This window comes from Mya arenaria, chromosome 2 (genome assembly GCF_026914265.1).
Source record: "Mya arenaria isolate MELC-2E11 chromosome 2, ASM2691426v1".
Taxonomy (NCBI): domain Eukaryota; kingdom Metazoa; phylum Mollusca; class Bivalvia; order Myida; family Myidae; genus Mya; species Mya arenaria.
In genome coordinates this window covers 40,208,145-40,235,888 of record NC_069123.1, presented here as the reverse complement: position 1 = coordinate 40,235,888, position 27,744 = coordinate 40,208,145, and the positions used below count along the sequence as shown (strand labels likewise).

The 27,744-nt window shown below is 33.6% G+C and overlaps 1 protein-coding gene across 1 annotated transcript in view; it reads right to left on the bottom strand.

The window, feature by feature from the left end:
• LOC128220719 (voltage-dependent calcium channel gamma-7 subunit-like) overlaps window positions 1-25,208 on the bottom strand; it is a 159,542-nt gene extending 134,334 nt beyond the window's left edge. The window contains exon 1 of the mRNA XM_052929220.1: window positions 25,112-25,208. The gene's annotated coding sequence lies outside the window, so the exon portion shown is untranslated. The remainder of the gene's footprint in view (window positions 1-25,111) is intronic.
• Window positions 25,209-27,744: the final 2,536 nt, after the last annotated feature.

The window sequence follows — 27,744 nt, the reverse complement described above, 5'->3', positions numbered from 1 at the left end:
ACATTATGGAAGATGATAGTAAAGAGAAAAAGAGTATCAATTTGGATCAAGTTGAATGGGGACATCTGACTGATGATGTGCATCTAGTGTTGAAGAACAGTAATGTTAATGATAATGTCTCAGAGGCAAAAATTGCAGAGTTACAGAAATTGAGACAATTCAGCACATATGAGGAGGTAAAAGATTGTGGCCAAAGTACTTTATCAACTAGGTGGGTCATAACTACAAAGAATGAACAGACAAAAGCTCGCCTTGTTGTTAGGGGTTTCGAAGAAGAATTTTCAATGCAATGTGACAGTCCGACAGTGGGAAAAGGAGCTATGAGAACATTTCTTGCTCTTGCGTCAACAACTGGATTGTTAAGACCACCGACAATAAATCAGCATTTTTACAAGGTCAAGAGATAAAGAGAGATGTTTACATAAAGCCGCCAAAGGACTGCGAAAATGCTGAGGGAATTATCTGGAAGTTACGTCATGGATTGTATGGACTTAAGGATGGTGCAAGACAAGTTTTATCTGAGTGTAAAGGAAGAAGTACTGAAACTCGGATGCCAAATTTCTAAAATGGATCCTGCAATGTTCCTTTTGCATACAAATGGAAAGTTGAGCGGAATCATATGTTGCCACGTTGACGATTTTTTGCATGCTGGAGATGAATGCCTTGAAAGAATGATGACGAGTCTGCGAAAAAGATTTGTAGCGGGAAAAGTAGAGGAAGGAAGTTTTAATTATATTGGATTCAAAGTCATGCAACAGTCCAGAGAATTTTTTCTTGACCAATCAAGGTATGTAGGAAATATAAAGAGTCAAACTTTAGATACAAAGCGGGTGCAGCAGAAAGAAGATTTTCTTACAGCTGAAGAACAAACTAGTTACAGACAAATTATTGGTCAGATCAACTGGGCTGTACAGGGAACTAGACCGGACATGGCATTTGAACTCATAGATTTGAGTACCAAGTTAAAACAAGCAACTGTAGGTGATTTGTCAAGGGCTGTAAAAACAGTCAACAGATTGAAAGATGTAAGATCGATTATTTCATTCCTAAGACTTAGTAGAAATGTCGGTGACTGGAGAATCGTGGTATTCACAGATGCTTCTCTGTGTAACATCAACAACGGGACTGGAAGTACTGCAGCCTTTGTTGTGTGGTTAGCTGACAACCAGGGAAAATGTGCCCACTTGATTGGCGTACAAACAAAATTAAAAGGGTTGTTCGGTCAACAATTGCTGCTCAGTCTACAAGAAGGTCTTGAATGTGGCTATTACTATAGACAGATGCTAGAGGACATTATGAAGCTTCAAAGAAACACTATACCAATAATTGCTCATGTCGACAACAAGAGTGTCATTGATGCTGTGCATTCCACCAAGTTAGTTGATGACAAGCGCCTGCGTGTCGACATAGCAGCCATCAGTGAATCTCTGTCCAGGAATGAAGTAAAGGAGATACGTTGGTGTCCGGGTAAATACCACCTTGCAGACTGCATGACCAAACGAGGAGCTTCCGGTTTCAATCTGCTAGAAGTGTTCCATGGAGGGCGATTTTCAGAAGAATTTATATAGACTGTGTTAATATTCATTTTATCATATTAATTTAAATTTGAATTATTTCTAAAATATTTATTTCTGATAATTAAATAGATACAAATCAGAAAGAAGAAAAGAAAATATAATGAATGTTAATTTCATGTTCTACAACTCTGCTTTAAGTTAGAATACTCTTCCTATAGAAACAACATTAGGTGACGTCATTGTGACGTCATGACGTCATGAACTTGCTAAGCAACATTAGTGTGAAATATATCTGCGTGACTACTGATTGTGAAGTCTGAATAAAGTGTAAACTATCCAGTGGTGTTGGTGTATAATATCTGGATTAAGATTAACAATTACATTTAATTATTTTCACGTATATACAGTACGAATTCTTTGTCTGACGTCATATTTTAGCCAAAAGTGCGCTGAACAATCGTAAATAGACTGGTTTCGTTATTTATGAAAAGGATTTTTCAAAAGGTTCAGATTTAAAAATCACAGACTGGCCGTTTTGACAACTTTTTTTTATTGTTTGTTTGTATTGAAATGAGCCAATTTAATATGAAGGATAGCGATCTGATTTTTAGTCAGCAATCTTATGTCCAAATTTTCCAGACATTTCAGCAAAATTGGCACAATCCAAGACAAAAACAGAAAGTTGCCAAATCGGTCAATCTGTAAGAGTGCAGTCTTAAGTTGCTGCTACAATTTAAGGCGTACATTGTATAAATAATTTTTAAAAAGTAGAAAAAGGAAAATAACACAATATTTATTAATAAAATTTCCGGATAACCTTTTTTCAAATAAAACTTATAATGTTTAATTTATTTGCCGAAACTGTTTGCGAATCGGTGATTCAGAGAAATTTGAAACCTGCCTCAACGTCCCTTTTGTAGTTTTAATCAAAGACTTTTCTAGATGTTTTCTTGCGCCACAGTGAGGAAAGACAACAACCAGTCAAACCGTCTGTCGAGTTGTTTATTACGATTAATATCTTCTGATCAAGCAGCCTTAATTTCAAACATATTTATCTTCAGCATTCTGAAAAAGAACACATAAAATCTTACGAAAATATCAAAACGTGAATTTCTGTGTACTTCTGTACCATGTGACATGTCAAAGAAATAATGCCATTGTAATATATTACCTTAACATTTAATCATGTGTGACCTCTGGAGGATCAATAGTTTCAGCAGAAAAGTGACATGAGAAGTGAAAAGCGAAGGAAATATAAGAATTCAAATTCGTATTCACATAAAATCAAAACGGGTCTAATTCGGACAGTTTCCAGTATGTCGGCAAGTATACGTTGTTACACTCTCGTCCTTATTTAAGGAATAAATTGCGGGATTGATGTCACTATCAGGATATGAACCCAATTGGGCTGGTTATAGTCCGTGGAGCATGTACTTTAACCAGCCAAGCGTTCATATCCCCGATAATGACCAATCACAAAAATCCTTACTTCAATGTACACCATAGTTCTTTTTCTTTTTTTTAAAGATACTTCATTTCATTTAAGAAAACCTAAGCGTAATAATTTCTCACCCATTCTGTCAATAGAACGACCATTCCGTAACCGGAAACTGTTTTATCTATTTACGTCATAATTATGTAGGAACAATCTATCATTTATAAACGTGATATTAAATCAATAATGGCAACAATACATTAAATTAACATTATCTTACATGTTAATCTATTTTATTTTTACGGGTATTGCTGATGGAGTACAAACTATAACAAGATTATTTTTTTTCAATTTGCATGTATATTAATATATGATGAATACTCACAATTGCCGAAGTGCAGTTCCATTAATGACTGGAAATTTAGATGTAAATATTCAATTATGAAACGCACAAAAACATTCGTAGAAGTACAATGTGATTATATACTCCATGTCTCGCAAAATACGCATTATAGACTGTGCACGAAATCACTGTGTTATGAAACTCCGCAAAACGATACAAAGCAGGGGCGGCTCTAGGTTTAATGTTAGATGGGGCGTAACTTAGGGGCGTAACCCTTTGAATTGTGCTACTCCATGAAAACCAAAATGAGTTTGGCGTAAAGTCTTGACAGGGGGTTTGAGGGTACTATCCCCCCCCCCCAAAAAAAAAAAATCTAGTTCGAGATGGTGCATTTGGGGCGTATTTCTTTACTCTTTTTCTCTTATATTGAAATGAAAATAAGTTTGGACAATTTATGGGGAATGCACGCCTTTTGCCCCCTACCACCAGGGATCCGCTGGTGCAAAGAACGATATTCATCCGGTATCATTATCAAATAAAACATCGCTTTAGTTTTCATTGACTTAAAATGACCAAACTTTTGAAAAAAACTCTAGATTTAATGCAAATACCAAAGTTCGTTCAACTGTTTTAAACTCTCAAGAGAACACTGAGTTATTTGTGGAGTTTTGTGTTGTTGTTCCATGTGTCTGGTTTGTGATTGTTTGTATTTGTATTATGTGTCTTTGGCGTTTACCCTGTGTCATTAAACGGGTTTAGGTTTCCCCTAGGTAATGTATACTTTGATAAGATTTACCATTTACGTTTTTACTTTATTCGGGATAGCTGGGATAAGAGTGAGGTTGTGCATACAAGCTGGTTTAAATCCACAGTAAATTTACATTTTACTGACCGTTCCAAGGCGGTACCTTACACTACAAGATTAACATATCTAGGTTTTTTTATATGTGTGCACTGTGCTGTTTGTAGAGTTTTGTGCTGTTTCTCCTTGTGTCTCGTTTTTGATTTTATATCAGTCCCTAATGAAAAATAAATAAATCATTTCGCAAAAATATAACGGCAATAAGACGTCCATGGAATCCATTAAAGCCAACGTATTCATCTTTTAACACAGTTTTTCCCCAAGAGATTCAATATGCGACCTTTTCCCCGAAATTGCCCCTTTTTCAGCGTTGTCTAACAGAAACAGCACATGTATATGTTTATGCATGCATGATGAAAAATACATTGATACACTAAATGAATAACTATTGTTCAATTCACTAGAGTTCTACAAAAAAGATCACACGGAAAATCCACTTGTAGAAAACAAAACGTCCACACGCGATTCGAGACATATACAGTTATTTAAGGGGTTGGTAACGGTAACACATGATATGAAAATGTGTTCGATTATTATCGCAATGACATTGCCAAAGTCAATAACAATATGGAGTAAAGGTGCCTGGGGTCTCCTAAACAATTGATAATATCTCAAACATTGGCGGCTGGTTCAGCAACTGTGCAGATGAAAATAGTTGCACTGACCTTAGTCAGCTAGTCGATACATGATGGAAGGGATAAAAACGAACACACATATTTCATCGAAAGTATAAACACAGTAGTTTTGGTATGATTTAAAGTGCTCATTGACAGTAATGAAAACCATCAATCTCAACAAATCATGAAGCCAGGTGAGGCAATATTCTTTTTTCAAGAATCATTTTAACATTTCCAACAACAATTCCTAAAACGTAGCTTAAAAGCTGCCTGATTGGCGTAGTGGTAAGCATCCTCACGTTTCATCAAGGTTCCATTACCAACTCGGGTGTAAATGATTTGGGTTCGAGGTCGCGAAGCCGGACAAGTAAAGTTTTCTCCGGCTTCTCCGGTTTGATTAATCAAAACAAGTCCATACTCTTGAACTGCATCGTTCCAACGAGACTGATTAAGCATACTTGGTTTATATAACTCTCTTCACAATCGTTCTATAACAAATATAGTTAAAACTAAAGCTGTCACTTTTTTACTTGTCCAGTCATTGTCTATCCTGGTTTTACAAAAAGCGTACGTATTTTGGTACCCTTTGGCTTCAAAAGATCTTAAACAACAATGCCAAGAACCAATAAATGCATGCTTTCGGACACAACTCAAGCATATGATAAAAAAAACTTCCAGAATCATTTTGAACAATGTTTGTGTTACAGAATATGTCAGCATATTGATTGCAATGCTTTATTGAAACTATTTGCGTTTTAAAATGTTTCGTTTATCGCCTTTTATAACTATCAACTAAGATGATGGCAACATGGAATATTGATCTGCCAGTCCATATCTTTAACATTTTCAGTACTCTCATTAAGTTAGACAGTGGTGCCCTATCAGTTTATTAAAACTGTTGATTTCCACCACAGCGTACATTTGTCAAATGATTCCAGAATTATTTCCTGCTAAGCGATGGTTAAGAAATAAATTAACCTTATGTTCCTTTGTTCATAGCTAATGGTTTTCTAGATGAGTTCTAGTGCACAGTGTTGAACGACAATCGTAACTAAAATTGGCTGTCAAGAGTGTTTGTGAGCATAGATATATTCTGATCAAGTTACAATTGAATCTCTTGATCACGAAACGTTAGAGTACTGAATATGCATGAGAACATGTGCATGGTTGCATGATAAAAACAATTTGGGAACAATTTACTAATGTATTGCAAACAATGAACTCACAAAGAGCATACTTGGGTAATGCTTTTGCATTATTTCATAGATACAAAATAGTTGTGTGCGATATGAACAAAATATCAATATTTACCGCCGAACTTGGATGTAGCTAAAGTGGATTTCGAAAAATTAAATGTGTCTTTTTAAACAGGTGAAAAAAACAAGGAAATTTATGTGTCTCAAGTTACGTTTTCTGAGGCAAAAATGTTGCCACCGTCAATGTCATTGCTGTTTTGTATTTGAGAGTAATCAAACCTGATGTTTTTGGTTTATCTTTAAAGTGTTACTTTATTAATATGAGTATTACGGCCTATGCGAATCAAATCGTTAGGGACATACAGTTATCCGTATGGCTGAAAGGAATCCTATTACGTCTCGTAGAAGAAAATCACTAAAATTAAAACTACCATCAGACTACCGCATTACTAATGTTTGCGCTATTATCTTAAAATATTCATAACCTTATGTATTGAATTGTATACTCTTAGTGAACATTCTTTAAGCTTGTATTCTTGCTCTGTGTGTATTATAATCAATGAAACATTCCAGCATTCTTGGTCGAAAATGAACGCTTAAAGGCTTTATTAAAGAACATAACAAGACAACCATGCATTTCTTAGCATTTTAAGATTTATAATAATGACTTAAACTAAATTAATACCTATTAAATAAAAGTTGGTTCTCATGTATTTACATACATATTTATATGAGAAACAAGTCATGTAGTCGAAAGTTGAACATAAAGTCAATTTATATATCGTTGGACAATTAACGGTCTTAACATAAACGCAATGTAAATGTAGTTGTAAGCAATATGTCGATTGTATACTGAACTTGACTTGATTGAGTGAAGTGGCATGCAAGTGTCATTCATCACTAATATATCGGAATGGCGACAAAAAACATCGCAGACGTCGCTGCAAGACAAATACTTATAAATGTAGCCTTTCTTTCTTTAAGATGGAAGATATGGCATACTCATAAGTAATTCAGTAAAGACCAACTTGCACCATTCGAGATATATTTGAATAATCAGAGTTGAATCTGTCAGCTACTTCCTGAAGCTCGATAGAACTTGTGAAACCAGTGTGAAATAAGTAAAATAAACGTTTCTTTTTGGTTCAGTCAAAGCATTTTTAAATACAGATAGTCTTACGGCATTGTGAGGAAAGAGGCACTCAAACTGTCTACCAATGATATTGATTGTAATTGATTACTGATTATGTCCCTTGAATTTGATTCAATTTTATAGACTTGTATTAAGCATTTGAGCATGCCGTGGGGAGTTTTATAGGTATCTGTTCATTTGTTTAATTTTTGTTGAATTGCTCTTTAAATGTCATTTCGGGAAATGATTTCTTGTTGGGTTTTTTATAAAAACAGAATGTTTGATTATTCTTAACATTTCAACGTAAAAGAGCTACAGATGGGTGACAAATATGTGAGTGCTTATGTGTTTCTAGATATCTTTTTTTTTTGGTACAAAAACACGTTGTTGTTTTTTTCCATAAACTTCCTTTGAAGAATAACCGGCGTAGTTCTATTGCATATTCAACGGAATTGAAGTTTTCCAGATAGACATGAACGACCATCAGTTTTACGAATCAACATGGGGTAAAGAAATTTGATATGTAATCACCTAAAGAACATTTCTGTAAAATTATTTTAACATAGGGCCGGACGATTCTGACGATAAGATTTTCAATGTTTTCCATAGAGATATATATTGAAAAGTAGCCCCGCTATTGTTGGCCAAGCATTTACGAATCAACATTTGGTGAATGAATTTTATAGAGGGTCACATTAAGAACATTTCAGTAAAATAATGTTTAAGACGGGCCAGAAGATTAACACAGTTTTCCATAAAGTCATCAAGAAAAAAGTAGCACTGACACCTAAAGGTCTTTTTTTACCCATCAACATGGTGTAAAGGAGTTAGATACAGGGTCCCTAAATAACATTTTCAATTTGTTTCCCTTTCGGTTGCCATGGCAACCAAGCTGTGCATGGAACCACATTTATTGATGTTACCTTGAAGAGGACCACCAAAGGAACATTCCTGTTAGGTTTGGTTGAAATTGTCCTAGTGGTTTAAGTAGGAGAAGTTCTTTGAAGGAAAATGGAAAATGTTGACGAAAGACCATCGCCGTATCACAATATCTTAAGGCTAAGTACTTTGTGCTTAGGTGAGCTAAAATAACAAGAAGCCATTCTGCATGTTTATGTAATTCTTTTTCAAATAATATAAAGGCGGTTAGAATGTATTTGCGTAACCGCAAATCAAAATGCTTAAAGGTTTTTATATGTTTAAATCGAATCTTTCTTACATTTATAACTATGACCGATTATGAATTCGCTGGAGATATGCAGCAATATAAATACGTGTTAATAACGACTCCAGCGTTTATATCTCACATTAAGTGCAGTATATACGCTAGTTGGTTTAGATTGTCTGGAGTTTTAGCAAACAAACATGTCAGCTATCCATATATTCGTGTTAAGTTTCAGTCCAATTACACAATAAAAAAGATACAACCATAAGAATAGGGAGTACCCATAAACTTTCTCTCCTTTGCTATTTAAAAGATATGATTTAACCTAATAGTCCATAAATAACAAATATTTAGTGTTTCCGGGAAGTCTTCAAGCAATCTCTTTCTATGGGTTCCGTTAAAATCGAATCTCTTATTGCATTATCTTCGTGCTGTTTCCTCCATAATTTAACCACGCGACTCATTTGTACTAACACTGACTATTAGCATAGCATTTCATAGCTTTGACGCAGACAACACACAAAATCGTCTATCGCCTTTATTGTCTTGCTATGGGAAACCGTATAACTAAGATACTCAAAGCGCCTGATTATGCGGGATTGATGTATTAAAAAAAATAACCAGGAATTATTGTTCAGGAACAGTTTACTATATTTGCAAGGAAATATCTTCAATTGTACTAAGAAGTGGTGAAAAAAAAAATATTTGTTATAATTTTTCATTCATAGCCATATGTAGCCTTTCGACTGAATTTTTAGAACTGTTTATATTGCAAGATCATTATTAAATGAGAAAAGATATAATGCAATTCTCAATTGCAAAACTATAATATTATCATTTTCCCTTTTATAAGTGTTAAAATAAATCGTCTTTGTGTACATTATTACATTTATTGATTTTCACGTATATACAGTACGAATTTTTCGTCACCGGACTTCATATTGTAGATCAAAGTGTGCCGTACGGTCGTAATAAGAGTGGTTTTGTTATTTATGAAAAGAATCTATCAAAATACTCAGATTAAAGCTACACTCTCACAGATTGACCGTTTTGAAAACTTTTTTATACTTTTTTGTCTTGGAATGAGCCAATTTTAAATATGAAAGACTGCGATCTGATTTTTGGTCAGCATTCATATAACAATAGTTTCCAGACATTTACACAAAAATTGGCTCATTCCAAGAAAAAATAGAAAGTTGCCAAAACGGTCAATCTATGAGAGTGCAACTTAAAGTGGTTGTTAACCTTGTTTCTATTAAAACTTAAGATTCTTCATTAGGTCGCCGAAATTGTTTGCGAATCGGTGGTTCAGAGTAAATTGAAACCTGCCTCGAAGTTCCTTAGTGGTTTTAGTCGAAGCCTTTTCTAGATGTGATATTGCGCCACAGTGAAGAAAGACAGCTGCCAGTCAAACTGTTTGTCGAGTTGTTTATTACGATTAATATCTTATGATCAACCTGTCTGAATTTGATTTCAAGCATATTTAACTTCAACATATTGTTGAAAAGAACACATAAAATCTTGAGAGTATATCAAAACGTGTACTTCTGTGCAAATCTGTCAAAGATATATTATAAATAATGCAATTGTAAAATATAATTCCAACACTTAATTATGTGTGGCCTCTTGAGGATCACTAAGTTTAATTAAGTTTCAGCAGGACAGTGACATGAAGAAGGAAGTGGAAATATTTATTTCAGAATTGAACATTATTTTTTTTCTGCGTCATAAGTGTATGAAGTGTCGAAAAAATACACCTTATATGCATAAGCACCACTTATAATTACATTTTGGTGTTATCCAAGAACCGCAATTCATCACTCGATGATTCCAGGTAGCATGTTGCCTTCCCACGCGTATGTTTACATCGAGAAATGAATGTTACAATAGGATTTACTTGCACCTGCTCAAAGTTGTAATAATATTAGTGTTCACATAATATCAAAACCGCTTTAGTTCGGACAGTTGGCAGTTAAACGTTTTTTTACCCTCCCATCTTCACTAATGCAACGCACGAAAACATTCGTAGAAGTACATGCTTATTAATCTCCAAGGGATTTATCATGCGACCTTTTTGCCCATATTGCCCCTTTCAGTGTGTTCGAACAACGACAGAGACAACACATGTATATGTGTATGCATACCCGAACAATACAATGGCACACTTAATGAATTACAACTGCTCAAATTCACAAGCGTTTTACAAAATGATATCACATGGAAAATCCCTTTGTAGAAAACAAAACGACCAAAAGTAATTCGAGACATATTCAGTTATTTAAGGGGTTGGCAACGATCACAAGTGGTATGAAAATGTGTTCATTTATAATCGATAAAAAAAATGTCGTAAAGGTGTCTGAGGTCTCCTAAACAATTGCTAATATTTCAAACCTTGGCTGCTACAAATTTAAACGTTGGTTCAGCAACTGTGCGGATGGAAATAGTGTGAAAACATGTGTTTGACGTCATCCATTGTTATTTTTGTATTATTTATGGGTTATACGACCACGTTCTCTGTAATTTATTTCTACTAACTGTCAAATATTCTAAGAGTGGACCGTCCAAAATTTAAATAATGGACATTCATTGTTCTAATAATGGACAGTCAGCAGGAATAGTAGTATGGTAGAATCAAGACATGTGTTGACAAACTTGTTTTTCTTGTTTTGTAAAAAACTATGCATTTATTTGAAGAAAAACAACAATGCGAATAATGCATTTTGAAAACACAGTTGGAACCTGTTATATATCTGTAAAAGTGTTTAGTTTTAAGTATTTGTAAAATTATATTAATTAAATTCTTCGCTACTCTCACTTCGCAATATCTCAATCATAAGATTTTAGTTCAGGTCATCTAACTGATTTGGAATACAATCTCAATGGCTGACATATTATTAACGAAATCAATCTAACGCAGGGATTGTGTATCGGATGATTGGCAGTGGGTGGATCTTCAAACACCCGCATAAATTGAAATTCTTAATGACGAAGCCTTTTATTTAAAGATCGTCTGTAAATTCATTGGCTGTTAAAAAGGTTGTTTTCTAAAAGTATTTTAAACAATTACAATTATTTTCATTTGCCAAAAAGATAAACATGATTTTTATCTTTTGAAATGGTGTGACAGTATCCAAAAAGTTGACAATAGCGCCATGAAATTCATGATTTGGACCTTGTTGTTGCATGTTTTAAGTAAGTGAAACGCCGCCTCAAACTATCAATACCTAAAACTGTTCTTTCTCTAACGTAATGGAAAGTTTTTGGCCTTTCATCCATACATTTCATCGAAAGTATAACAACAGCAATTTGGTATGATTTAAAGTTTTCATTGACATTTATGAAAAACATCAATCTCAACACCTCCTGAAGCCGGGTAAGGCAATATTCTTTTTTCAAGAATCATTGGACATTTCCAACGACACTCCGGCTACTCCGGTTCCATTCTGCAAAACAAAACAAAACCCTTTAACTGCACCTTTCCAATGATGCGTATACGTATATGCACCATAAGATCTTTACCGGGCAAAAGTGAAAATAGAATAGAATTAAGGTGAAGCTTACATACTTATTTAATGGTTTACATCTTGAAAATTTTTGGTACTTTCATTGTTTTAATATAGGCGCCCTCATAACACATGTCTGTATCCACCACATCGTACAAGGAAATAATTAGTTCCTACGGAAATTGTGGTGCATGCGGCTCATTTAAGTTGTTTTATAAAATGCACTTAACAAGAAGCACATCACAATATAACACAGACAGATGCCGTACGCATTAAAATGTATAGATCAATTAACGTTGGGGCTACCATCCTGAAAAGGTCGGCGAAACTGGCAGGTCATTGGGAGTTTAAACTAGTGTGTAGACACCCAGCCTTATACTTCTCTAAGACAAATTAATTTATTAAAAACGAAATTAAGCTTAAGTATATTAAGTTTTGAAACGACCAGTCTGGCCAACAAAATATTTGTTATGGATGTATGCAAAACAAGGGTTTAATCTATAAACTTCCTACAAATGAGTCTTGGAAAACATAAGGAAGACACAATTCTACGCTAGTCAAGGGAAACGCAGACATTTGGATGATTCAAATACTCTTTAAAGAGTATTATCAAGAAGAACTGCGTTATCATTGATTCATTATTTAGGTCCGATTGAATCTTTCTTGAGAATTATTATTAAACGATGCTAAGGCTTTAAAACTGTGCTGTTTGTGGAGTTTTGTGCTGTTCTTCCGTGTTTCTTGTTTGTGAATCTTTGTTTTTATGTTCTATGTCTTTGACATTTGCCTAGTGTCTTTAAACCGGGTTTATGTTTAAACGTTTTGCTACTGAGCTTGTTTCTGTAGTTTTTCGCATTAATATTTAAAACACAACTGAACACTGTTTTTAATACATTTGAACAGTGGCGTAGTTCGGTGGGAAATTCATGTCGTTAAGTAAACGAACCCTAGAATAATCCATGTTGACACAGGGAAAATTAATTGATAATAAAGAGTAAGATTTGTTTTCTGAAGTTGAATAAAGACTGTTTGACTGTTCGATTGTATGCTTATGAGGCACAATATCTCGAAAAAAATGAGCATATCGCAAGGTATACGATTTTCCCAAAGTTGATATTGCTTGAGTAATGGAGTTACAAATGTTATAGTAGTGGAATGGTTATTGATTAAAGGGATGATAGACTTGTAGAATTTCAATTCGTTTAGTAGATTAACAGTAGTAGAATGGCAATTTGTTAAGGAGTAAAACAGTAGTAGCATGGCAATTTGTTAATAGTACAGTCCCTAGAGGTATTTGTGTGCATTTTTTGTCCAGAGCGTTTATTAGAATATTTGTGTCGGGGGATGTCTGAAGTTCATTTTTAGCGAGGGAGGACAGCTGGCATCCCCAGGTTACCATGGTAACCAAGACAACAGCCAAAATGGCCGCCGTTTTCTTAGCACATGACTAGTCAGACAAATTCATTATAACACAAACATATATTGATTTGAATGTTCAAAGTAAGTTATGTACATGTGCAAAGCTTTCTAACACACTGACCATCAAGGTCAGCAAAGGGAAAGGTCAAGGTCATTTCAAGATCGAATTGTGAAAAAGTGCTAAAATATCAGTTATTTACCTCAAATTGTTTTTAATAATTTACAAATTAATGAAATCTTCCATTCAAAGGGCATAGTAACATGTAATTAATTCCTATCATAATAATCCAAAAGAGGACCGTATATGGTGTAATGGTAAGGAACACCAGCCAATTACGTACCACCACCTTATTCTGATTTTTGCCGAAAAATGTTCTAATTGTAATATTATAATACAAGTAACATATTTCAATAGTCTTTAAAGGCTATTTAGTATTTTGATGTTTAAGTCAATTTACATTGATGCTTCAAATCCTTATTTAATTATTGTGATCATGGTCATGTATGCATCATTGAAATTTAGATGGTCCACTATTTAGGTCATCTAAAGGTTACATACCACCTGAATGTTAAATCTCTTATAGGCATTAAAACCTGAGTGACAATAAGATGATTTAAGGCAACAAAAGTAGATTAAGGGGTGTTATATTCCAAATTGTTCAGAAAATTCTGTGTTTTTTTTAAACTGTTGCTTTAAACTTCAAAAACGCGGACCAAATAATCCAAGATGGCGCCCAAGATGGCGCTCAAGATAATAGATTGCCACCATAAATTGCAAATTCATATTAAATATTATAGTCAAATATGCCAATTATCCTTCAAAGGATACAAGTGAATATTCACATGGATATTACTTCTCCCATGATGTACTTAAAAGTGAAATATGACATTGACCTATTCAATGTTAAGGTCAAGGTCAAGGTCATTCCATGGTGGAAGAACAAAAAAAACTAAACTTGCTGCATACTTTTCTTCGTTCAAAGTTTTTTGTGTTTAGTTTCGATGAACAGTTGTGGAAAAACTGTATATTGTATGTTATTTCACTTAAAATAATGTTAAAGGGTATCTTTTTATTTATATTTATTAAATTTCCATTGATTTGTAACATTACAAAGTGCAAATGGTGATTTCACGATTGTTATTGCTGGAAGATTCGTGAACAGTTGCGGTTTTGTGTCTATATCTTCTTTTTAGAAGTTTTATTGAAAGTTTATCACGGCATGTTCATTCATAATATGATTACAGAGTTGGCCGTCATATATGTGCATTATATTATTTCAGTAATCAGAGAAAAGTGCAATATTTTATTTAAACAACTGGTGCAATACCACTACATGTTGCCAAATGTTGGTGCCACGATGTGCGACAAAGACCCGATTAATCAGGCTTACTTTGATAACACATAACCTATATGCCAGAATGTGATTGTTATGGCACTGCGTAGGCTTCATTAGAGGGGCAAATGGGTTTGTTTGGCTCCAAATGGGCTTTATGGCTGCGAAAATGTGGTCTATTAGGCACTGAGTAGTCTAAATAAGAGTTGCATATGTGTTTGTTTGGCTCTAAATGGGCTTTATGGTTGCCAATGTATGGTACATTTGGCACTGAGTAGCTTATATAATAATTGTATATGTGTGGGTTTGTCTTTAAATTGCTTTTATGGTGCCAAAATGTGATATGTCAGACATGAGTTGCATATGTGTTTATTTGGCTCTAAATGGCTTTTATGGTGCCAACATGTGGTATGTAAGACACTGAGTTGTCCGAACTAGAGTTGCTAATGTGTTTCTTTGGCTCTAAATGGTTTTTATGGTGCCAACATTTGGTATGTAAGACACTGAGTTGTCCGAACTAGAGTTGCATATGTGTTTCTTTGGCTCTAAATGGCTTTTAGGGTGCCAACATGTGGTATGTAAGACACTGAGTAGTCTTGACTAGAGTTGTATATGTGTTTCTTTGGCTCTAAATGGCTTTTATGGTGCCATTATGTGGTATGTAAGACACTGAGTTGTCTGAAGTAGAGTTGCATATGTGTTTCTTTGGCTCTGAATGGCTTTTAGGGTGCCAATATGTGGTATGTAAGACACTGAGTAGTCTGAAGTAGGGTTGTATATGTGTTTGTTTGGCTCTAAGTGGCTTTTAGGGTGCCAACATGTGGTATGTTTCTCTAAACATATATGATTCAAAATGCTCTTTGATTTTAATTATTTTTTTGATATTTTTATTTTCAAATAAAATCCAGTCAAACATAGTGATGTTATGAATAACACAGTGGATATTGTTTATTTTCGCATTTTAAAATTCAAATGATCATTTCGTCCTTGATTTTTAATTGCTTAGTTTTGTATATCAATATTATGAAGTTCATTACAAAACAGTTATCCTCTATAAAATATGCATATCTAAAAGTAAAACATTTACAATGTCAGATAAAAGCCTCTTTAGAGCAGCCTGTTTTTGGTAACATGTATTAGGATGACACCACGCCTAGCTGCTTTCACAAACACTAAAACGGTTAACTGTTAAACTAAAGAGCCCATAACGTTTCTACAACATCTTGTGAAATCAAATTCAAATTAATTTCAAATTTATTTTACTTTCAAATGACCTTGAAAAATTCAGTAATGTATGCTAACAAAAAGCACATTGTATAAAAGATACACTTTTGAGTGTCACCCACTTGGGCTAGCAAAATTTGCCATATAACTATTGTTATAGCAGCCTTTCGACAACCTTCGGCACGTTTTATTGGCATTGAAAGCTGCACTTTCTTTTTCTTTGAATGAGCCAATTTCTTCATAAATGTCTGAAAACCAGTTATATTAAACTGGTGACAAAATATCAAATCTCAGTTTATCATATCTACGTTCAAAAAATGATATGTTATGGCTTAAAGCGTTACTTACGATTCCGGCAGTAAACCAAGGCATTGTTGCCAAAATGAGCCGATTCTAGGACATTTTTCTTCCAAAAAGTGTTGAATCTGACAATCTGTGAAGGGCAGCTTTAAGAAATCATCAAAAAATTTATCCTGAAATATTTTTTTTAATGAGGGAACAGTTTACATTTCTGCCACAAACATCTTTTTTTTATACTTCAACCTTGAAAGACATTGACCTTGACCTTGAAGTGGTCAATGGTACGTGTCAATTTGAAATTCAGTATAGGAGAAGTATTATAGTGATGTGATTATTCACCCTTATATTTTATTGATTACTGCCCCATTCCAATATAATGTTTTTACTGAAATTGCAAGTTATGGCAGCCATCTTGGGCGCCATCTTGGATTTCTCGATCTTCAACACGTGTTTGCAATTAATCACACCAGCTCCATATATTTGAGACTTTTTCAAACATTTGGGTTTATACCATTGCTTGTTTTACTTTCGTTTCCAGTCTTCACCAAAATCCACTGAATCCAACTAAACTATTAATGTTAATACAGGTGGTGTGTAACCTTTAAAGGACCGTAACTGTAATTTCTTCTCAAGTTAAATGTTTCATACATGATACATTGCCACAGATAATTCATTTATAAGAATTTAAAGTATTCATGTAAACATATAAATTAAATCATTTAACTGCCAAAAAAACTAAAATGAATATTGTTTGTTGATTAAAAATACAATTAGAAATTGTTCAGAAAAATCGATATAAGGAGGTGGTACGTAATGGTCTGGTGTATCTTACCAGAATATCTGATGCGGTTCTCGTTTGGATTATAATGATGGGAAATGATAACATATTATTTAAATTTGCTCTTTAAAAGCAATATTGCATTAGTTTGAGAATGATTAAAAACAATTTGAGGTGAATAACTGATATTTTAGCACTTTTTCACATTTCGAACTTGAAATGACCTTGACCTTTCCCTTTGCTGAACTTGGTGGTCAGTGTGTTAGAAAGCTTAGCATATGTACATAACTTAGTTCAAACATTTAAGTCAATAAATGTTTATGTTAAATAGTTATAATAAATACTGTAAGACTAGTCATGAGCAAAGAAAACGGCGGCCATCTTGACTGTTGTCTTGGTTACCATGGTAACCTGGGGGATACCAGCTGTCCACCCTCGCTAAAAATAAACTTCAGACATCCCCCGACACAAATATACCAAGAAACGCTATGGACAAAAAATGCACAAAAATACCTCTAGGGACTAGACTTTAAGGACTAAAACAGTAGTAGAATGAAAATTTGTCAAGGAGTAAAACAGTAGTAGCATGACAATTTGTCAAGGAGTAAAACAGTAGTAGAATGATTATTTGTCAAGGAGTATAAAAATGTAGTAGAATGACATTTTGTCAAGGGGTAAAACAGAAGTAGCATGGCAATTTGTTAGGACTTAAACAGTAGTAGAATGACAATTTGTCAAGGAATAAAACAGTAGTAGCATGACAATTTGTTAAGGACTAAAACAGTAGTAGAATGATAATTTGTCAAGGAGTAAAACAGTAGTTGCATAAATTTTGTTAAGGAGAAAAACAGAAGTAGAATGGATATTTGTTAAGGAGTAAAAAAATAGTAGAATGGCAAGTAGAAAAACAGTAGTTGAATTCAAATTTGTCAAGTAGTTAAACAGTTGTAGAATGGCATTTTGTTTAGGATAAAAAACAGAGTTAGAATGGCTATTTGTTAAGGGGTAAAACAGTAGTAAAATGGAAATTTGTTAAGGAGAAAAACTGAAGTAAAATGTCAATTGGTAAAAAGGAAAACAGTAGCAGAAAGTCTATTTGTTAAGATATTAAAAGTAAGAATGACAATATGTTATTGATAATAACAGCAATAGATGGCTATTTGTTAAGGAGTAAAGCAGTAGTAGAATGGCAATTTGTGAAGGCGAATAACAGAAGTAGAATGCCTATTTGTTACGGAGTGCGACAATTGTAAAAATGCCATTTGCTATGGAGACAATAGAAGAAGAATGGTTATTTATTAAGGAGTAAAACAAAAGTAGAGTGACAATATGTTACGGAGAATATAGAAGACGAATAGATATCTGTTTAGGAGTAAAACAGTAGTAGACAATTTGTTAAGATGGAAAAAGTAATGGAATTCCAATTTGTGAAGGTGTAAAACAGTAGTAAAATGACAATTTGTTAAGGATTAAACAGTAGTAAAATGGCAATTTGTTAAGGAGTAAAACAGAAGTAGGATGGCATTTTGTAAAGTAAAATTGTACTTATTAATACTTAAGAAGTGAAACATTAGTAGAATGCCAATTTGTTAAAAAGTGAAGCATAGTAAAATGTCAATTTGTTATGTGTAATATGTTAAACAGCAGAATAGCAATAAATTATGTAAACTATTTAAAAGTAGAAAGGCAATATTAAGTTAAATAAATTGAGAAGTAGAATGGCTACTTGTAAAATAATTAATTAAGTAGCAACACTACAAATGCTGCGTTTTTCATGCCCAAACGGTTAAAAATGAAAAGTACTGATGGCCATGTTTTGTTACGAAACAACATGAGGTGAAGGAATTTTGTCACCTAAGTAACATTTCTGTGGAAGTATGTTGAAATCGGGCCAGAAGTTTCTGAGAGGAAGAAGGAATCTGAAAAGGTCCACGAAAGGAAAATTCCTGTGAAGTATGGTTGAAAATGTCCCCGGTGGTTTAAAGAGTAGAAATGGTTTGAAAGAAAATGTTGACGACGGACAACGATGGACGACGACGGACAATACCCTATCTAAAAAGCTCTCTATTACCTCTTTATCCTCAGGTTAGCTAAAATCACCAGAAACAAGTATAAGCAGAAATTCAAAATCTGGCATGTTCGTGTAATTGTTTTTCACATAATTTGTAGGTGGTTTAAATGGTTCAGTGTAGTCAACCGCTGATCAAGGCTGTCAAAATGTATAATTAATCGAATCTATCTTGCATGTTTAAACATAATTGATTTTGAACTCGTTGGAGATATGAAACCATATAGATACTTTTTAACAACGACTCCAGCGTTAATAACTCACATTAAATGCAGTCAACGCGCTAGTTAGTTGAGATGGTCTGGAGAGTTCAGTCAAAACATGTCAGTTTTCGATATTTTCATATTAAATGTCAGTCCAATTATACAAATAAATAGATACAACTATTAGAATAACGAGTATTAATAATATCCACAAACTTTCTGTCTTTTGGTATTTAAAGATTTATGATTTAATCTAATAGTCCATAAATAACAAATATATTGTTTCTGGGAAGTCTTCAGGCAATCTCTTTCTATGGGTTCCGTTAAAATCGAATCACTTATTGTATTATCTTCTTATCGTTTCTCCAATAATTTTACCATGCGACTCTTTTGTACCCACATCGACTATTCGCATAGCATTATAGCTTTGACGGAGACAACGCACAACATCGTCTGTCGCCTTAGTTATCTTTTTATGAGAAACTTATCTGTATAACTAAAATACTCAAAGCGCCTGTTTGTGCGTGAAAGATATATTAAAAACAATTAACCAGACATTATTGTTCAGCAACAGTTTATTAATCTTTTGCAAGGAAATATCTTTTAAATTGTACAATGAAGTCATGAAAAAAGTCATCTTTGTTTTTATTCTTCATTCGAAGCAATATGTCGCCTTCCGACTGAATTTTAGAACTGTCTATATTGCAAGATGTTTATATTACGTATAATGACTGAAGATATAATGCAATTCTCAGAAAAGTATACTATTATTATTTTCCGGGTTTTTTTATTGTTGAAATGAATCGTCTTCGTCTACATTATCACATTAAAAAACCTCGAATGTACAGTACGAAGTTTTCGTCATCGGACGTCAAATTGTAGACCAAAGTGTGACGTACAGTCGTAAATAGAGAGTGGTTTCGTTATTTATGAAAGGAATATTTCAAAATGTTTAGCTAAAAGATGCACTCTAACAGATTGACCGTTTATTTTATTTTTTTTTGTCTTGGAATGAGCCAATTTTAAATATAAAAGATTTCGATCTGATTTTTAGTCTTATATAAATAGTGTCTAGACATTTACGCAAAATTGGCTCTTTCCAAGACAAAAATAGAAAAAGGTGGCTAATCTGTGAGAGTGCAGTGGCTGTTACAATATAGGTCGCAAATGGTACAAATAATTTTAAAAAAAGACAGAGGGAAATAACATAATGTGTGTGCATAAAATGTCCGAATAAATTCGTTTCAATTAAAACTTAATGATTCTTCATTAAGTAGCCTTTTCTAGATGCTCTTATGCCACAGTGAAGATTAACAACAGCCAGTCAAACTTCCTGTCAATTTTTTATTAAGATTAATATATTCTAATCAATCTGCCTTAATTTAATTTCAACGATATCTTTATCATTCTGAAATCTAACGTGAAAATATCAACACATGTACTTCTGGGTTATTCTGTCATGGAATAAATGCTTTTGTTGTATAAAATTATTATCCTAACATTTAACCATATGTGACCTCTAGAGAATCACAACGTTTAACTAAGTTTCAGCAGGACAGTGACATGAGAAGCGAAAGAACGAATGAAATAGAAGTATTCATATTCGTATTCACATAATATCAAAACCGGTCTAGTTCGGGCAGTGCGCAGTATGTCGGCAATTATATGTTGTTACACTCTCGTGCTTATTTAAGCAATGAATTGCGGGATTGATGTCAGTATTGGGGTATGAACGCAGTTGGGCTGGTTACAGTGTGTGGAGCATGTACTTTAACCAGCCCAGCGTTCATATACCCGAAAATGACAATAATAACGCCATTTAATACCTAAAAGTACAACATAGTTCATTAATCCTTGAAAAGATGTGTTTAAAAATACTTCATTTCATTGAAGAAAACCTTAGAGTAATACTTTCTTACCCATTCTAACAATAGAACGTCCCGGCCGTAAACGGAAACTGTTTATCATGATAACGCGGGAAATCTATCACTTTTAAATGTAAAATTGAAACCTTAATGGGAAAAATACATGTAACTTATCATAAATTAACATTATCTTACATGTTAATTTTAGTTTTTCGGGGCCTACTGACACAGTGCAAAAAATAACAAGATAAATAAAAAATTCAACTTGCATGTATATTTGTATATGTGATGATTCAGGATCCGATCATTACAGAAGATGTTGTGTCCATTACAAAATATTCGCAACTGTCGAAATGCAGTTACATTACGGACTGTTGAGGAAGTTGAGGTGTAAATATTCAATTATGAAACGCACGAAATCATTCGTGGAAAACATTGTAATTATATACTCCATGCCTTGCGAAATACTCTGTCTCGATTGTGCACGAAATCACTGTATAAAGCAAAACCTTAGAATGGTACAAAGCAGGGGCGGATCCAAGATTTAATGTTAGAGGGCGCGTAACTGAGGGGGCGTAACTTTTTGACTTGTGCCTGTCCCTGAGAACCCAAATTAATTGCTTAAATGTGGTGAAAGGGGGGTGGGGTCCGAAATTGTGCGTATTTTTTACTCTTTTTCTCTTAATTTGATATAAAAATAAAATTGGCCATTTTAGGGAAACGAACGCCGGGTGCGCCCCAGCCCATCCCAGATCCGTTAGTGCAATGAACGACATTTAGCCAAGGTCATTATCAAATAGAGTATCTTTATTTCCTTTTTATTGACTTAAAACAACCAAATTTTCGAAAAGATATTTAGATTACGTGCAATTACCAAAGTTCGTTCAACCGTTTTAAATTCTCATCAGAATTGATTTAAGATGCCTGGAGCCTGTTACATCAAACACAGTATTCTCATCATTATTAATCACAATGTTTTATACCAGGCGCTAATGAAAAATGAATAAAGCATTCCGCAAAAATATAACGGCAACTAGACTTCCATTAATTTAACTTATTTTTTTTTATTATTTCTTCACACAGTTCCTCCCCTAGAGATTTACCGTGCGATCTTCTTCCCACATTGCCCATTTTCAGCGTTTTCTATATGTGTTTGCATGCATGAAAAATACACACTTAATGAATAACTATTGCTTAAATTACTAGCGTTTTACACAACTATATCTCATGGAAAATCCCCTTGTAGAGAACAAAACGTCCACACGCGATTAAAGACATATTCAGTTATTTAAGGGGTGGGCAACGGTAACACGTGATATGAAAATGTGTTCGATTATCATCGCATCGTAGGGACATTGCAAAAGTCGATAACAATATGGCGTATATGTGTCTGAGGTCTCCTAAATAATTGATAATATCTCAAACCTTGGCTGCAATTTAAAACGCTGGTTCAGCAACTGTGTGGATGGAAATAGTTTCCCTGACCTTAGTCAGCTAGTCGATACATTCTGAAAGGGATAAATGGGTAAGCATTCTCGCTTTTCATCAAGTATCCACTACCAGCCAGGGTGTGTATGGGCTGGGTTCGCGGTCGTGAAGCCGGACAATTAAATTTTTCACCGGCTGCTCCGGTTTCATTCACCAAAACAAGGCCATACTCTTGAACTGTATCGTTCCAACGAGACTGATTTAGCATACTTGGTAATAATAACTCTCTTTACAATCGCTCTCAAACCAAAAATAGTTAAAACTAAAATTATCACTGTTTTATTGGTCCAATCATTATCTGATCCTGTTTTTACAAGAAGCTTGCGTATTTTCTCCGACAAAGGTACCCTTCGGCATTTTAAGTCATGGTCAGTGGTCGGAAATGTTTGAAAAATAACACAAGCATATAATAAAATATAATACTTAGTTGTGGTACAGAATATGTCAACTTATTGCTGTCAATATCAATGCTGTATCGAAACTAATCGCTTTTTAAATGTTTCGTTAGTCGCCTTTCAATCGGAATCAATTTACAGAAATATAATTATAATGTTAATTAAATCTCTTTTTTGGATAAGTTCGTTATGACCACCTGAAATTAAATGAATCCAGTCGAAGCAACAATTCAAGAGATTAGGTCTTGAAACGACCAGTCTGGCCAACAAAATGATTTATTATGAATGTATGCAAAAAAGCGTCTGGCGTCGGAAACAGGGGTTTAATCTGTAAAATGCAGATAAACGAGTATCTTGGAAAAACATAAGGAAGACACAATTCTACACAAGTCACGGGAAACGCAGACATTTGGATGATTCACAAACTCTTTAAAGAGTATTATCAAGAAGAATTCAGTTATCATATATTCATTATTTAGTCCCGATAAGGATCACACGCTGGAATATTTCTTGATAATTATAATTAAACGATGCTTAGGCATTAAAACACATCTGAGCACTGTTTTAAATACCCCTTAACTGTGGCGTAGTTCGGTGGGGGAAATTCATGCCTAGATTTATTAGTATGGACACAGAGAAATAAAATATTAATAATAATTTGTCGAATTAAATTAAGGATTGAAGTTGTTTTAAGACTGTTCAATTGTACACTTACATGCTTATCAAGCACACTTCTTTGTAAATATTTCCATTACACGATTTTCCCAAAACTAGAGATTGCTTAAAAAGTGAAGTAAAATTGTTAAAGGAGTGATAGAAACGTTAGTAGAATGACAATTGATTGAAGGAGAAATAAAGTGACAGAATTGGATAAGAAGTAAAACAGTAGATAAACGCCAATGTGTTAAGGAGTAACACAGAAGATTAAAGCCAATTTGTTAAGGAGTAAAACGGTAGTGGAAAGGCAATCTGTTACGTATCTAAACAGTAGAAGACAGGCTGTTTGTTAAGGAGTAAAACAGTAGAGTAAAGCCAATTTGTTAAGGAGTAAATAATTTGTTGAGGAGATAAACAGTAGAAGAAAGGCAATTCGTTAAATAAAACAATAGTAGGGTGTAAATTTCTTTTAAAGAGTAAAACAATTGTAGAAAGGCATTTTTTAAGGAGTTTTAGAGTAGTAGAATTTCGATTTATAAAGGAGTAAAACAATAGAAGAATGTCAATTTGTTAAGGAGTAAATCAGTAGTGAAATGGGATTTTATTATGGGGAATATGTTTAACAGCGGAACGGCAATAAATTATGGAAATTATTTAATAATAGAATGGCAATATTTAGTAAAATAAATGTACAAGTAGAATGGCAATTTGTAAAGGAATAAATGAAGTAGCAGAACGACAAAGATTGGCTTTTCTTTCAGCCCAAAACGTTTAAGTATTATCATGTTTGTTTTCTTGTTTCAATGCAGAGCCAACGAGAAATACAGCGTCACAATACAACAGACACGATAACATAAATAGCCATACATTTCAGTGTTACTGTATTTTTTCTGAAAACATATAACATCAAGGTCAATGAAGCTACAAAAATATAAACACATTTTTATATTAAACGTATTTATTTGAAAATCATACGCAGAACACGTAATTTACCTATCCATTATAAAAACAGATTTTTAATGAATTTATTTTAAATAAAACGACAAATTTAACCTGTTAGCTTATCTACTATGTACAAAATTCTCCTGCAAACTAGTAGTAACTTTACCAAGACACAGTGATGAATATGGTCCAATCACAATAGTGGCGAATATCTAAAACGTTCGAATGAATATTTAAATACATACCATTTAGTATTTGTTTACTCCTTAGAACATTTTAATAGCATTTAGACAACCGAACTTGATAACACACATTATACCTATTAAGTGAACAACTAAATTAAAACATAGAACTGCAGAGATCATAAGTAATGTTTTAAAAGTCTTCTTGTTTACTTATATATGGGGGTTTTTTTTAAATCTTCTATAAAACATGTTTATTAATGTGCTATTGTTTTTGTGCATTGGTGTAAGTATCGGTCAGGGATGGTTAAAATTGATATTCACATAAATGTTACATACCAATTTCGCCACTTGCGCGCTATTAAAATTATCATTTTTAACTTTTGAATGATAGATGAAATAACTTAAATTAAATTCTACAAACTCCCTAAGGTGCTAAATACAGTTAAGTTATTCCTACCACGACAATCACACGTGTGTACATACCGTGTAATTAACTGATGTGATGGTGCTCCATTTACATTTAGTAAATCCTTACATCTACAGTCCGATGATCCCAATATCCGTTTGGATGCTTTCCCACCAGTAAAGGTTTTCTTCGATATCGGCGCTAGGCCAGAAACAATATTTGATGGCATGGAAATTTCACAAAACGTTCTTTAAGCTACGATAACGATCGAGCTAATGTTGCTTTCCATAATAAGACATGAGGTTAAATAGTTGTATTAAATTACGATATAATTTTGCATTTAGAATGCACTTATTGTGTACAGACATACTTTGAAATCAATAATGTAATTATAAACTTTATGGTGTCATTTGCGCGACAATTTTACAATTACCAGCAGAAAGTACAATCTAGTCTAACAATTATCAGAAGAAGAGCAAGAAAACATATCTTAACTTAGTGTCGACTGAAAAAAAATGTAATACACACTAGAAAGCACTCAACGCTTAGAAACGTGCGCGCCAATTTAATTTAGGTTAAAAACTCATTGTATGATGCATTTTGTAAAAACAAGAGATATGAGTACCTGATTTTTCAAAGTTCTTTTTTATGTATATGATGGTTGTGTAATGGTTCAATTTAAAATGTTTTAGGAGCTTTAAACTAGTTAATATATAAATAATACAATACAAACTACAGAGACAAGCCAAGTAGCCAAACAAATAACAAAAGCCCTCATGAAAGGCAAATTGCAGTCTTGAGATCATGCCAAGTAAACGCCGAAAAGAGACAAAAAATATCGCACAGACAACACAGACAATACTTATGTGAAAAGCTACAGAAACGAGCTCAGTAGACAAAAGTCTAAACATAGACCCCGTTTAATGGTAAAGGGTAAACGCCAAAGACATAGAACACAAAAACAAAAAATCACAAACAAGAAACATTGAACAACAGCATAACCATACATGAATCAACATATAACCATCAACTGCATGAACAAACCTAGTGGTCAAAAACAATACGCCATATTTCTTGACAAGAGACACAAGACGTATACACAATGCTAGATGCTACAGTGCCAAATATTCCTGCTACCGGCAAAAACTACGACCAGACAGAACAGCATTTGTGTTGTATTAAATGATTCTGAAATATATACGAGTTTGCAATCAAGTTACTCAAACGAGTACAAATTGACAGAGGTGAATCAGTATGTTCGACAGATGTGCACAACAATTAAGTTAAATAATACTAAATAAAACAACGGCAAGTCAGATGTCCATTTATTTGCCAAATTAATCTTTATTGTTTCACTTTCAATTAGGGATAAATGACATTTACTTCCCACCTGAGATTTCATCAGACAAGACGGCTCATGCTACATACGGATATTTTGCATTAATGTCTTAAAAATGGCTTTACTAAACACCTTAAAGCTCTTGTTTCTTTTTTCAGGTGTTCTTGGTACCATGTAATGACAAACATATAAGACTGCTTACATCCACAAATATCATACAGTTAATTTTTGTTTTCTGATATTCAACTACAATTGGACACAAAAACATTCATATAAAGGACACACTTTTCTCCGCAATTTCTTTACAATTGCATTTGTAAAATTCAAATTGCATGGGATGTTTCAAATGCCATAATAAATATAACAGTTCTTAAAGGATATTTCTTTCTCCTCTTCGTATATCGTAGTGATTTTCGCCCGCATGTTTAATTGCATCCAAGACATAAGAAAAATGTTAAGAGAGTTATTGTTTTCCGACCAATCCGTAGAAGTTTTTGTGACAACCCGTCTGGAAGTAGTTGACGAACAAATCGAGTAAAACAAATTGTTTCCTCTGAGAAATAGTCATATTAGGCTAATTCATACAATAAAAGAAACATAGAGTTTGATACAAACAATTTACAGTTCTATTAAAATGATAAACACATGAAGACGAGGCTGTAATTGTACTTATTAAAAAGGGTTTTAAAATCCTGACGAACAACATGCATTTCATACGAAAGGGCAAAACACATATTGCAACGGAGCGGTTGAACTGGTTATCATACCAAACATATCAAAACTGTGATACGACTACAATACTACAAAACAATCACCTGATATTTCATTTTGGACTTGGGGGGAAAGCATTGGTAGTAATTTATATAGTATTGGTGTTTGGAAAGCAAAACTGTTGCCACATATATTGTCGCTGGCGTTTTATATTTAAAGTTTAGCCACGCGTGCTGGTTATTCCGTGCATTTCCTTTTAATGCCCAAACACCATTTGCTACAAACATTGTTCGTTATGTTTCCATACAGGAGTACTCAAGTTACAGACCTCGATGGCTTCCTAATGGACCAATACGACCTCGGAAGAAAATCACTTAACAATTCAAGTTTTACTCTTAGCGTAATATAGCAGTATTGTATTGTCGAGAAATACGTATATATACTAAACCAAGACTTAACAGTCACAAAACAAACTAGTAGACAACATAAGATAAAGAGATTGATTTCAATTCGATAATTCGATGGTCAACACCATCTATCGGTAGGTTTTACGTATTTTTTTTCCAAAATCTAAATAAAGTAAAGAAAACAGCATTTTCGTTGCTTAGATGAAAATGATTTCACAACCATATTATAAACCGTACAAGGTTTTAAGAACTT